Raw genomic sequence first — 10,212 nt, forward strand, 5'->3', positions numbered from 1 at the left:
TATACACAATGGAATTCTATGCCTCCATCAGAAAGAATGACATTTCCCCATTTGTTAGGAAATAGAAAGGTTTGGAAAAAATTATATTAAGTGATGTAAGCCAGGCCCAAAGAAACATAGGTCCCATGGTTTCCCTTATTTGCAATATATAGTATAGGTATGAGTCAAGCGGAAAAGGTCAGATAATGTGATGTTAGTAAAATGAACCCTTAAGTATGTATTTTAATGTTTTCGTTTTTTTCATGCATGTGTTTCTAACGCATTTATAAGATTATTTCTTTGTTGCCTTGTATGTTCCTCCCCCACAGTGTAACCCCCGCTTTCACTATATTTGATGTCAGTATAACATGTGGAGGAGATGGGGACAAACAAGTCGTTTAAGGATTCAGGTGGACCTGTTGCAACAAAGAGAAGTACAAAATGTCATGTCAAAACCAGCTTTACAATGTCGGTGTGGGGGGAGGGAGGGGGGTAAAGTTGGGTGGGGGGAGGGGCGAGGTGGGGAAGGGAGGTGAAGTGTAAACAAAGGAGGAGGCTGCAATGCTTGGTAAGAAATGTATGCATTATCCTGCCCATGTAATTGTAGCCCCTCCGTACAGTATGTTCTCAAATAAAATAAAATTAAATTAAAAAAAAAAACAAAAAACAACAAAAAAAAAACAATTGGCCAGATGCGGGTGGCTCACACCTGGAACCCCAGCTTCTCAGGATGCTGAGATTTGAAGACCACAGTTCAAAGACAGCCTAGGCAAGGAAAGCCTGTTAGACTCTTATGTCCAATGTACCACCAAAAAAAAAAAACAAAAACGTAGTGGCGCTGTGGCTCAAGTGGTAGAGTGTTAGCTTTGAGCTGAATTGCCCAGGGAGAGGGCCCAGGCTTGATACAAGACACACAACTGGAAAAAAGTAAGGGTTAATCAAAGCACTTCTCTTATTTGCTAATTGGGAGAACATTCCCTGGAAAATAAACGCTGATGTAAACCAGAATTGGAGTCAGAGCTTAAGGTTGAAGTGTAGCAGATCCACTTGTCCAGCCTCTCAGACTCTAGCATTATAACCTTGTGTGCTAAAGGGATCTGAATGGTCCAATGTTGAAAGGCTTAATATGCTCCCCAAGCCCTTTGTGATAAGCAGTTGACTTGTATTGTCAATGTCATTACAGTCCTGAACCTAGCAGAACACCAGTAGCTTACACCCATCAACCTAGCTAAGGAGGCTGAGGTCTCAGGATTACAGGGTGAAGCCAACCAGGGCAGGAAAGTCTGTGACACTCTGACTTCCACTTCTGAAAGGTCAGATGTTCAACAGCTTCTTGTGTTTCCCTTGGTGATGAGAAGTTACTTGAACTCTAAATGTTATTAGAATTCTTGTGCTATAGAAGAAGGAAAGAAACATCATTGACTCATCCAAGTTTCAAGTGAAATTCTCAGAATTCAAGCCCTATCCCTGTTAGCAGGAAGAACTCCAGTTTAACACTGTATTTGAAGGACAGAAAACAGTATCAAAAGCCAGGCTAGGTGGAGAGACCTACGCTTATAGGATTAGGAGGCAGAAGGTACACACTCAACAGGGAAGTGAGCTGCAAACCACTTCATTCATTCATTCCAGGCACACCCAGCAATGAGGGGAAACCTGAAACATTTGTTAGAGTTACACCACGGTCAGGCTTTCTCAGGCTCTTCAAACAATGAATAACCTTCCTCATTTAGGTGAAGGGAGCCTCAGGCTATCTTTAGGTTACCAATAGAGAGTCAGTTTAGTGAGAGAGAGGGCAGGAACAGGGTAGGAAAACCCTGCTCTCTGTTCTTAGGGAGTGGATTTGTTACATCTGTAAGATTTGAAGGCCCTTCTTACCTCTGCGAGTCCATTCTCCTTCCTTTATTCTCCACATTATTAATGCAAATCCCCAGTCCAAGGACAGGAAGGGCCGTTTCTCTTCTGTTTCCAAGCACCTGAGTTAGAACCTGGCTTTGCCTTGTTGGTTCTGGGGCCTTCATCTGCCTGAGAAGTGGGAGAGAGACAGTCTCCTGCTCTGTGGTCGTGTGAAGGCGATGCTGGTATCCTGGCACACTGCAGAAGGCCTCATGACTGGGAATTGTTCCCTTCTTTCCTCCTGACATCCAAGACCAGATTCATGTATCATTTTTCTATCTATCTCCCTATCTCCCTATCTCTCTATCTCTCTATCTCCCTATCTCTCTATCTCCCTCCCTCTCTCTCCCTCTCTCTCTCTCTCTCTCTCTCTCTCTCTCTCTCTCTCTCTCTCTCTCTCTCTCTCTCTCTCTCTCTCTCTCTCTCTCTCTCTACCTACCTACCTACCTACCTACCTACCTACCTATATATCTCTTTGACATTTCTTGGGATGAACTCAAAGCCAAGGCACTGTCTCTAGCACTCTACTACTTGAGCCACAGCACCAATTCTGGCTTTTTCTCTGTATATACTACTGAAGAATAGAAGCCAGGGCTTCTTGCATGCTAGGCAAACACTCTCTCACTAATCCACATTCCCTGCCCCATCTTTTTTTTTAATGGTAGTTTTTACATAAGTATGCTACAGTTTGTGTCCCCTAGTGTAATTTTCTGAATACTGGTTATTTCTATAAACTCTGATCTTCTCTTCCCTTGCCTTATTTGTGACTGTTCCTTGATTAGCCTCATAATAAAATGTAACTATAGCTGCTGAGAGCTGCAATGTGCATCTTATAAGGACAGAGGCCTGGAACCCTGGAAGAGCAAAGCAATGGGGCTGAAATAAAGAAAATGATGCAGTATGCATAACAAGCATATCTGAAAAATCAATTAGTATATGAAAGCAAAAGCTTTGCATACAGTCTGTTGGCACTCAAGGAAGTAACATACACAAGTAAGTAAGTAGGGCACTGATACGTAAACTTGGCCTTCTCTTTTTGAATTTTATTTTTTGGACATCTCAGGGCTTAAACTCAGGGTGCGATGTGTTCCTCAGCTGTTTTGCTCAAGGCTGAGCTTCTAATACTGCCATAGCTCTACTTCCAGCCATCTGGTTGTTAATTGGCCATAAGCAACTCCGACTTTCCTGCCTGGTCTGGCCTGTATCTCCTGCTAGGCTTTCTCTCCCAAATCTGGAGCTCTACCCTCTAGGCCACTGCTCCACTTCTGGTATTCTGGTGGTTTATTGGCAATAAGAGTCTCACAGACTTCCTGCTTGGGCTGGCTTTTGAAGGCGATCTCCTGAAGAGGATTCAAGCAGTTTTCTTTAGGGATTTGCCAAGGATCCGCTCCACACAAACCTTTAATCTAAATCTCAGGAGGTACTAGATAAAAATAGAAATGTGCAGATGCTTCTAGTGTGTCCTAGATAGTTAAGGTTGGAGACACACAGCATTCATAATTATTAGATAATTTTATAGGCAAAAGGAGCAATGCAGACAGTATGAAGATCGCTCCAGCTTTTGGTCCTCTCATCCTGAGATAGTAAATTAACTGCAGCTCATTGCTAAGTGACAGAACTGGCATGTCCTGTGGACATTTGCTCCTCAATCCTGTGACACTCATTTCTCACTTTTGGCTTCAAACCTGTGACCAGAGTGGAACATGAGGAGAGAAAATCCTTCTCCGAGAAAGCAGCTATAAAGAACATTGGGTAGTCTCTTATAAGTTCAAACCATTGGAATGACCCGCTAAAAAGTCAGATTGTCCAGATTAAAAAAATTAAGAAAAGAAAGATTTACCAGTGGCTGCTGACTGTAATCTCAGATCCTCAGGAGGCTGAGATGTAGAGAATCTGAATTTGAATCCAGCCAGTGTAATAAAGACCTTGAAACTGTTATTTCTAAGAGATCACAGAAAAACTCAGAAATGGGCTTTGACTCAAGCTTAATGCACTACCCTTGAGTAAAAGGAGCTCAGGGACAGCACACAGGCTCATAGTTCAACCCCTGGGCCTGCCCCCTCAAAAAGAGCCTGTATCTCCACGTCTTTGTCTATGTATGGATGTATTCCTACAGGTGAAGCTCCAGAGTAAGAGGAGCTATGATGAATGGCACCAAGCTAGGAAATTTGTATTCAATACTATGACTTCATAACACAGAGGATGTTTTTATGACATTGCATGCTCCCCTCACTGCTCCCAGTATAGCCTGAAGGTTGCTCTGCACCCCAGTCCTGCTGGAAGAAGTCTCTCTCATTGTCTGGACAGGCAGACAAAAGGCCTCAATCCTGTACAGCTGTGTAACAAGCAACTCCATCTGGGCCACTTAGTGAGGAGGAGTGTGGGCAGGCTCTGAAAGCCAAGCTATCCCTCTCCCCAGTGCTCTATTTTGACAGGAAGCCTTCATTTATGCCACCTCCCATGGAATGCCAAGTTCTGTGCACTTATTCTGCCTCTGTGAGACTATATTCTGATGTTCAGATACAGGGCTCAATATAATTCAGGAGTCCTTCTGACAGACAACTAGGGCACTGAACCTAATTAAATGTTTCATAACCTGCAATGATGGGACTATGATGCCTCTCCTAGCTTTCCGGAAGCTTCGGAAATCCAAGAACATGTCAGATATCACAAAGTTTCCTGTCATCTAGGGCTGGTGAAGCTCATCAGGTTTTGAAACCTTTGAATTCTCCTAGTTGGGCCCTGAGAGGCTAGGTTTTGGGGTTAAAAACAGGGCATGGGTGATTACCATGATCTCAGAGCAGAAGTCTACAGCTTTCCCATTTTGTGTCACAGCTTCACTTCTACTTTCTGTGTGTGTTTGTGTGTGAGTGAGTGAGCGCACGTGTGAGTGTGTATGTACATACACTAGTCCTGGAGCTTGAACACAGGACATAAGCACTGTATCTAGTTTCTCTTGTACAAGGATTGCCTTCCCCTACTTGAAACACAGAGCCATTTCAGGCTTTTTCCTAGTGATGTGGTCCAGAGTAATCAAGCCTAGGGTTTCATGTATGCAAAGCACTCTATCCCTAAGGCACATTCTCAGCCCTCTACTTCAGGTTTGTTAGTTTGCTTATGTCTTTTTGTTGTTGTCAGTTGTATGAATTGAAGTCTGGTTCTGGGTGCTGTCCCTGAGCAATTCAGCTCTAATCTTGTGCTCTACCACTTGAGCCACCGGTTTTCTGGTGGTTCATTGGAGCTAAGTGTCTCACGGACTTTCCTGCCCAGGCTAGCTTTGAACCATGATCCTCAGATCTCATCCTACTGAGTAGCTAGGATGACCAGCATGAGCCACAAGCACCCAGCTTCCACTTCACGTTTCTTAGTGATGAATTGGAGATAATAGTCTCATGGGACCTTTTGTGTCTGGGATAGTTTGGAACCCAGATACTCTGATCTCAGTTTCCTGAGAAGCCAGGATGACAGACCTTGGCTATGCAACCCTAGGCTGTGGCACTCTGCTGCAAGGGGGTCCTTGGCTCCATGTGGTGGAGTGCTGGCCATAAGTCCAAGAGGTAAGGATCAGCGCCTAGACTCTGAGTTCAAGGATCATGACTGAGAAAAAAAAAACAAAACAAAACAATTGTCTGCAGTAGACAACTCACTAGTCTTCAGTAATACATAATTTTGTCCCTGCCATGGGGACATATCTGAGCCTCAATATTCTTGTTTGCCTAATCATCCAAGTTGTGGAGCTATTACAAGGGCAAGATGAAAGAATGCACCCTTTGAAGGACAAAACACATTACACTCTTTACGGTATTCAGCACCCAGCACCCAGCACCCAGCACCCAATGCAGGACTCAGAACACTGCACCCTGTGAAGGACTCAGCACATAGCATCCTAAGCAGGACTCAGCACACAGCACCACACGAAGGACCCAGCACCTCAGGAAGAACTCATCACATAGCAGTATCCCACAAGCTGTCATTAGTATTAGGGTGCTTTCATCAGTATCACCATTCTTTCAGAAACACATCACAAACTGCACAAAGTTCACAACTAATGATTGAGATCAGTGGGGGGTTTTTTTGGGGTGGAGTCAACCATAGGGATTGCACTAAAATGTTGGGGGTAGTGTCCTAAGAACTTTTGCTTGAGCCACAGCACAGAGTTTCACAGACATCCTGCCAGTGCTGCGTTTTAAACCCATCAATGTCAGATCTCAGCCCCCGAATATCTTGGATGACAGGGGTGAGCGAGCCAGCAGCATGTGGTTCTGTGGAGCTGGGTTGCAGTGGCATACCTCTGGCTAAGTCAGGTTAGATGGCAGCTGTCAGCACCAGACTCATGGCTTGCTCTGTGATGAGGTATTTGAAGTCCTATACTTATAGAGTTGCAGTCACAACATTCAATCTTTGGTGCCAGTCCTGGGTCTTGAGTAAGAGTCTAGACACAATCCTTATGTTTTTATGCTCAAAGCTAGTGCTCGACTGCTTGAGTGACAGCACAACTTCCGGATTTTTATGTGCATGTGGTAGTGAAGAATCGAATCCAGGGCTTTGTATGTACAAGCCATCACTATACAACTGAGCCCCAGGAATGACAAGCGTATAAACAGATAAATATGTAGATTGATATATATATGTATATATATATATATATATATATATATATATATGTATACATATGTATAAAACAAGAGGAAGTTGTCTGTATATTATGAAATTACATATATTACTAGTAATTATTAACAAATAAATTATTCCTTCAAGTTTTAAGAACCATGGTTGAATATATAACAAGGTATTAATTGAAAATTAGTCAGAGTAGTATAATTATTGTGTATAATTTTATAGTATACTCATACACTAACTACTAATTTAATTGTTACTTTTATAACATTCCATTTGAATGGATGTATATTGGCATGCATTTCTTAGAATCTCCCAACAATCATTAGTGGCAGTCTCAGGATTCGACCTCCAGGCCTAAGTTGAAGTTTTGGTTATGGCTTCCCTAATAGCCAGGCAAACATCAGCATGCAAGGTCATGTACACTTTCTGGGCCTTTTCATTTAGGTCCAGGATTGTCAGAATGCAAAGGGGAAAAAAATGTAAAACCACGTTATTGATCTTCTCTGTTTTATCCTTCTTCTTTCTATTTTTTGCCAACCCAGAGATTTGAACTTGGGTCCTAGGATCCAAGGGTCAAGTGTGGCAGAAATGCCAAAACCTGAGTTCAAGCCATGTGCATGGCCAAAGGAAAATTGCCCTGGCTTGGAATTTGCACCATTTTCTGGCAGGCCTGGGATTTGAACTCAGGGTCTGGGTAACTCTGTGGCACTGTGGTTGAAGGGGAAGCTCACCATCCTTGAAGACAAGAAATTTTAGACCAGTTCCCAGGGCCTGAATAGAAGCCCCAGAACTGAAAAAAAAAATATTCATATATGAGATTTATTTACATGCATGGGTTTAGTGAGTATGACGTTTATTACACTTATTTATGTAGTATTATTACACACATAACATTTCATTTATTACATCCTATCACACAGGATATATTTGCATATAGATTATATATCATACTGAGACCCAGGATATTTTTCAGGAAAAAAAATGTGTCAAAAGTGGCTTCTTATTCCATGAATAAATTTTTGGCCATGCTGGGATTTCAACTTATGGCCTAGAATGCCCAATCCATAAATGAGGTCACAGTCCTAGCTCACCATCCTCTGGCAAACTGAGCTGCCAGGAAATGCTGAGGACCTGTGATCAAGCCACAATAGTGCCCAATATATATACTGATAGCTGTGTATATATACATATACACACACACTTAGAGAGAGAATGTGAGTATATCATTAAATTATATATATATATATAGTTACCAATTATTAGTTTAAGTTATGTCTCCATTTAATGAAATATAATGGCTGAATACTTATAAAAGCATTAATTAAAAATTAGTCAATATCCTTCCATTTGAGGAATCATACCATGGTGCTAGAATGGAAGATTTAAGTTCAATAATTTTTCTGTGGCATTCTAAAATAGAATCATGAATTAACTGCAAATTTAATTATTACTTTGATTACTTTGATAACATTCCATTAGCATTCACATAAATAGGAATGAGTTTGTCAGGATCTCCCTCCATTTGTGAGTGGCAGTCCTGGCATTCTAACTCCAGGCCTAGATGATTTATTTCAAATGTAAACAATTGGAATAACACTGTGAAGATTTCAGATTGTCATGATTTTAAAAAAGAACAAGAAGAAAAGAAAGCCAGGTGTCAGTGGCTCCTGTATTTAATGCTAGCTCCTCAGGAGGCTGAGGTCTAGAGAATGCCAATTTGAATTCAGCCAGGGCAGGAAAGTCCTAGACACTCTTATTTCTAAGAGATCACAGGAAAATATGCCCATGGGTTGGGCCTGTGCCTCAAGGGCAGAGGTCTACCCTTGAGCAAAAGGAGATCAGGAATAGGGCCTAGTCTCATATTTCAACCTCGGACCTGCCAATGAAATAAAAGAATTCAGTAACTCCATGTCTCTATGTATAGTTTTGGATGATGTATGAACAATGGGCTTTCAGCAGGTTGCCCTTACCCAGACCCCCAACCTGGGCAAGCTGGGAAAAGCACTCAGAGAGTACTAAGTATGAGTCAGTAGCGTGAACAAAGCATCCTTCTCTGCCATTTAATAAGTGAAACCCCGAAGGCTTGCCTGGGCTGGTGTATGCAATAGGTGCATTACATTCTGGCTGAGGTATCTTATTGGGACATCTAACAGCCAGCCACTACCTCCAGGGAGGCCACAGTTCCTAGGCTGTAGGAGTTGTGGAAGGTTCTGGCTCCATATTTCCTATCCCTCTGTAGGATGTGAGCTTAGATCTCTGGGGCCTGGTGGCTATCACACATTCATCATTCCTCATTGCCGAGTCTCAGGCTGGTCCCAAATCCTGGCAAAGATATAAAATGGCCATCGATTTCTGTGCTGAAATCCCACCCTCCTAGATCCTGTTAGAAGTGAGCCTTGGGCTGCGAATGTGGCTTTGTGATAGAGTGCTTACCTAGAGAGCATGAAGCCGGAGGTTCGATTCCTCAGTACTACATAAACAGAAAAAACCAAAAGTGGCACTGTGGCTTAAGTGATAGAATGTACCCTTGAGGAAAAGCAACTCAGGAACATGCCCAGACCCTTAGTTCAAGTCCATAATTAGCAAAATATGTGAGCTTGGTGAGACATACTCTTCTGGGACTCAGAGGAGGGCCGAGGTTATAGGGAAGAGGGAGATGGCAGGTGCTGGTGGCTCACCCCTATACTCTTTGCTACTCTGGAGGCTGAAATCTGAGGATCATAATTGCAAGACAGTGCATGCAGGAAAGTCTATATGAGAATCTTTTCTCCAATGAAACACCCAAAAAGCCAGAAGTAGAGCTGTGTTCCAAGTAGTAGAGTTCTAGCCTTGAACATAAAAACTCAGGAATAACATCCAGGCCATGAATTTCAACCCAAGGACTGGCACACAAACACACACACACACACACACACACACACACACACACACACACACACACACACACACACACACACACACACACCAATATAGAGCATTTGCCAGTCAGCCTACCAAGTTCCATCTCTAGGAACTCAATATTATTTTTGAAAGAGGGAGAATGGAAGGAAGGACTTGCTCCAGGAGGTGATATAACTAGTGCCAAAATTCCACTGGAATTCTAAGATGTGGAACAGGACAAAGTGCCTCAGGCAGAAGGTACACAGCATGGGCAAAGGTCCTGAGGTGTGGTGTAGAGCAGGTGGTATGGGGGGAATGAAGGTTCTGTGTCTTCAGAAAAGTCTGGCTGAACACTCAAGGCTGGGTCAAGATTTGTACTTGAGTCACAGGTAGGGCAGAGGGTAGGGTCCAGAATGGGGCCCAGGGGAAGATTAGCTTGACTTTTCGCAATGGACCCCAGCCATTTCCTGTGGCTGAACGCCTATTTTTCACAGCTCCTGACCCTAAGGCCTCCTTTGCATGGAGGAGTCAGGGCAAACGCAGGGAAGAACACTTGCTTAAGAAAAGCTTCTACCCAATGCCACCAGTGGCTCATCCTCTGTAAATCCTAGCTACTCAAGAGACTGAAATCAGAGCTCGTGGTTCAAAGCCAGCTCAGGGGAAGAAAGTTAGTGAGACTCTTCTTGCCAATGAACCACCAAAAGCCAGAAATGGAGCTGTGGCTCAAGTGGTAGAGTACCAGCCTTGAGGGAAAATTTTAAGAGACCAGAGCCCAGACCCTGAGTTCAAGCCCCAGTACAGGCACAGAAAAAATAAAGAAGATTTCAGAAGCTCTAAGTC

Source organism: Dipodomys merriami, unplaced genomic scaffold (genome assembly GCF_024711535.1).
Source record: "Dipodomys merriami isolate MVZ:Mamm:240054 unplaced genomic scaffold, mDipMer1.0.p SCAF_295, whole genome shotgun sequence".
NCBI classification, from domain to species: Eukaryota; Metazoa; Chordata; class Mammalia; order Rodentia; family Heteromyidae; genus Dipodomys; species Dipodomys merriami.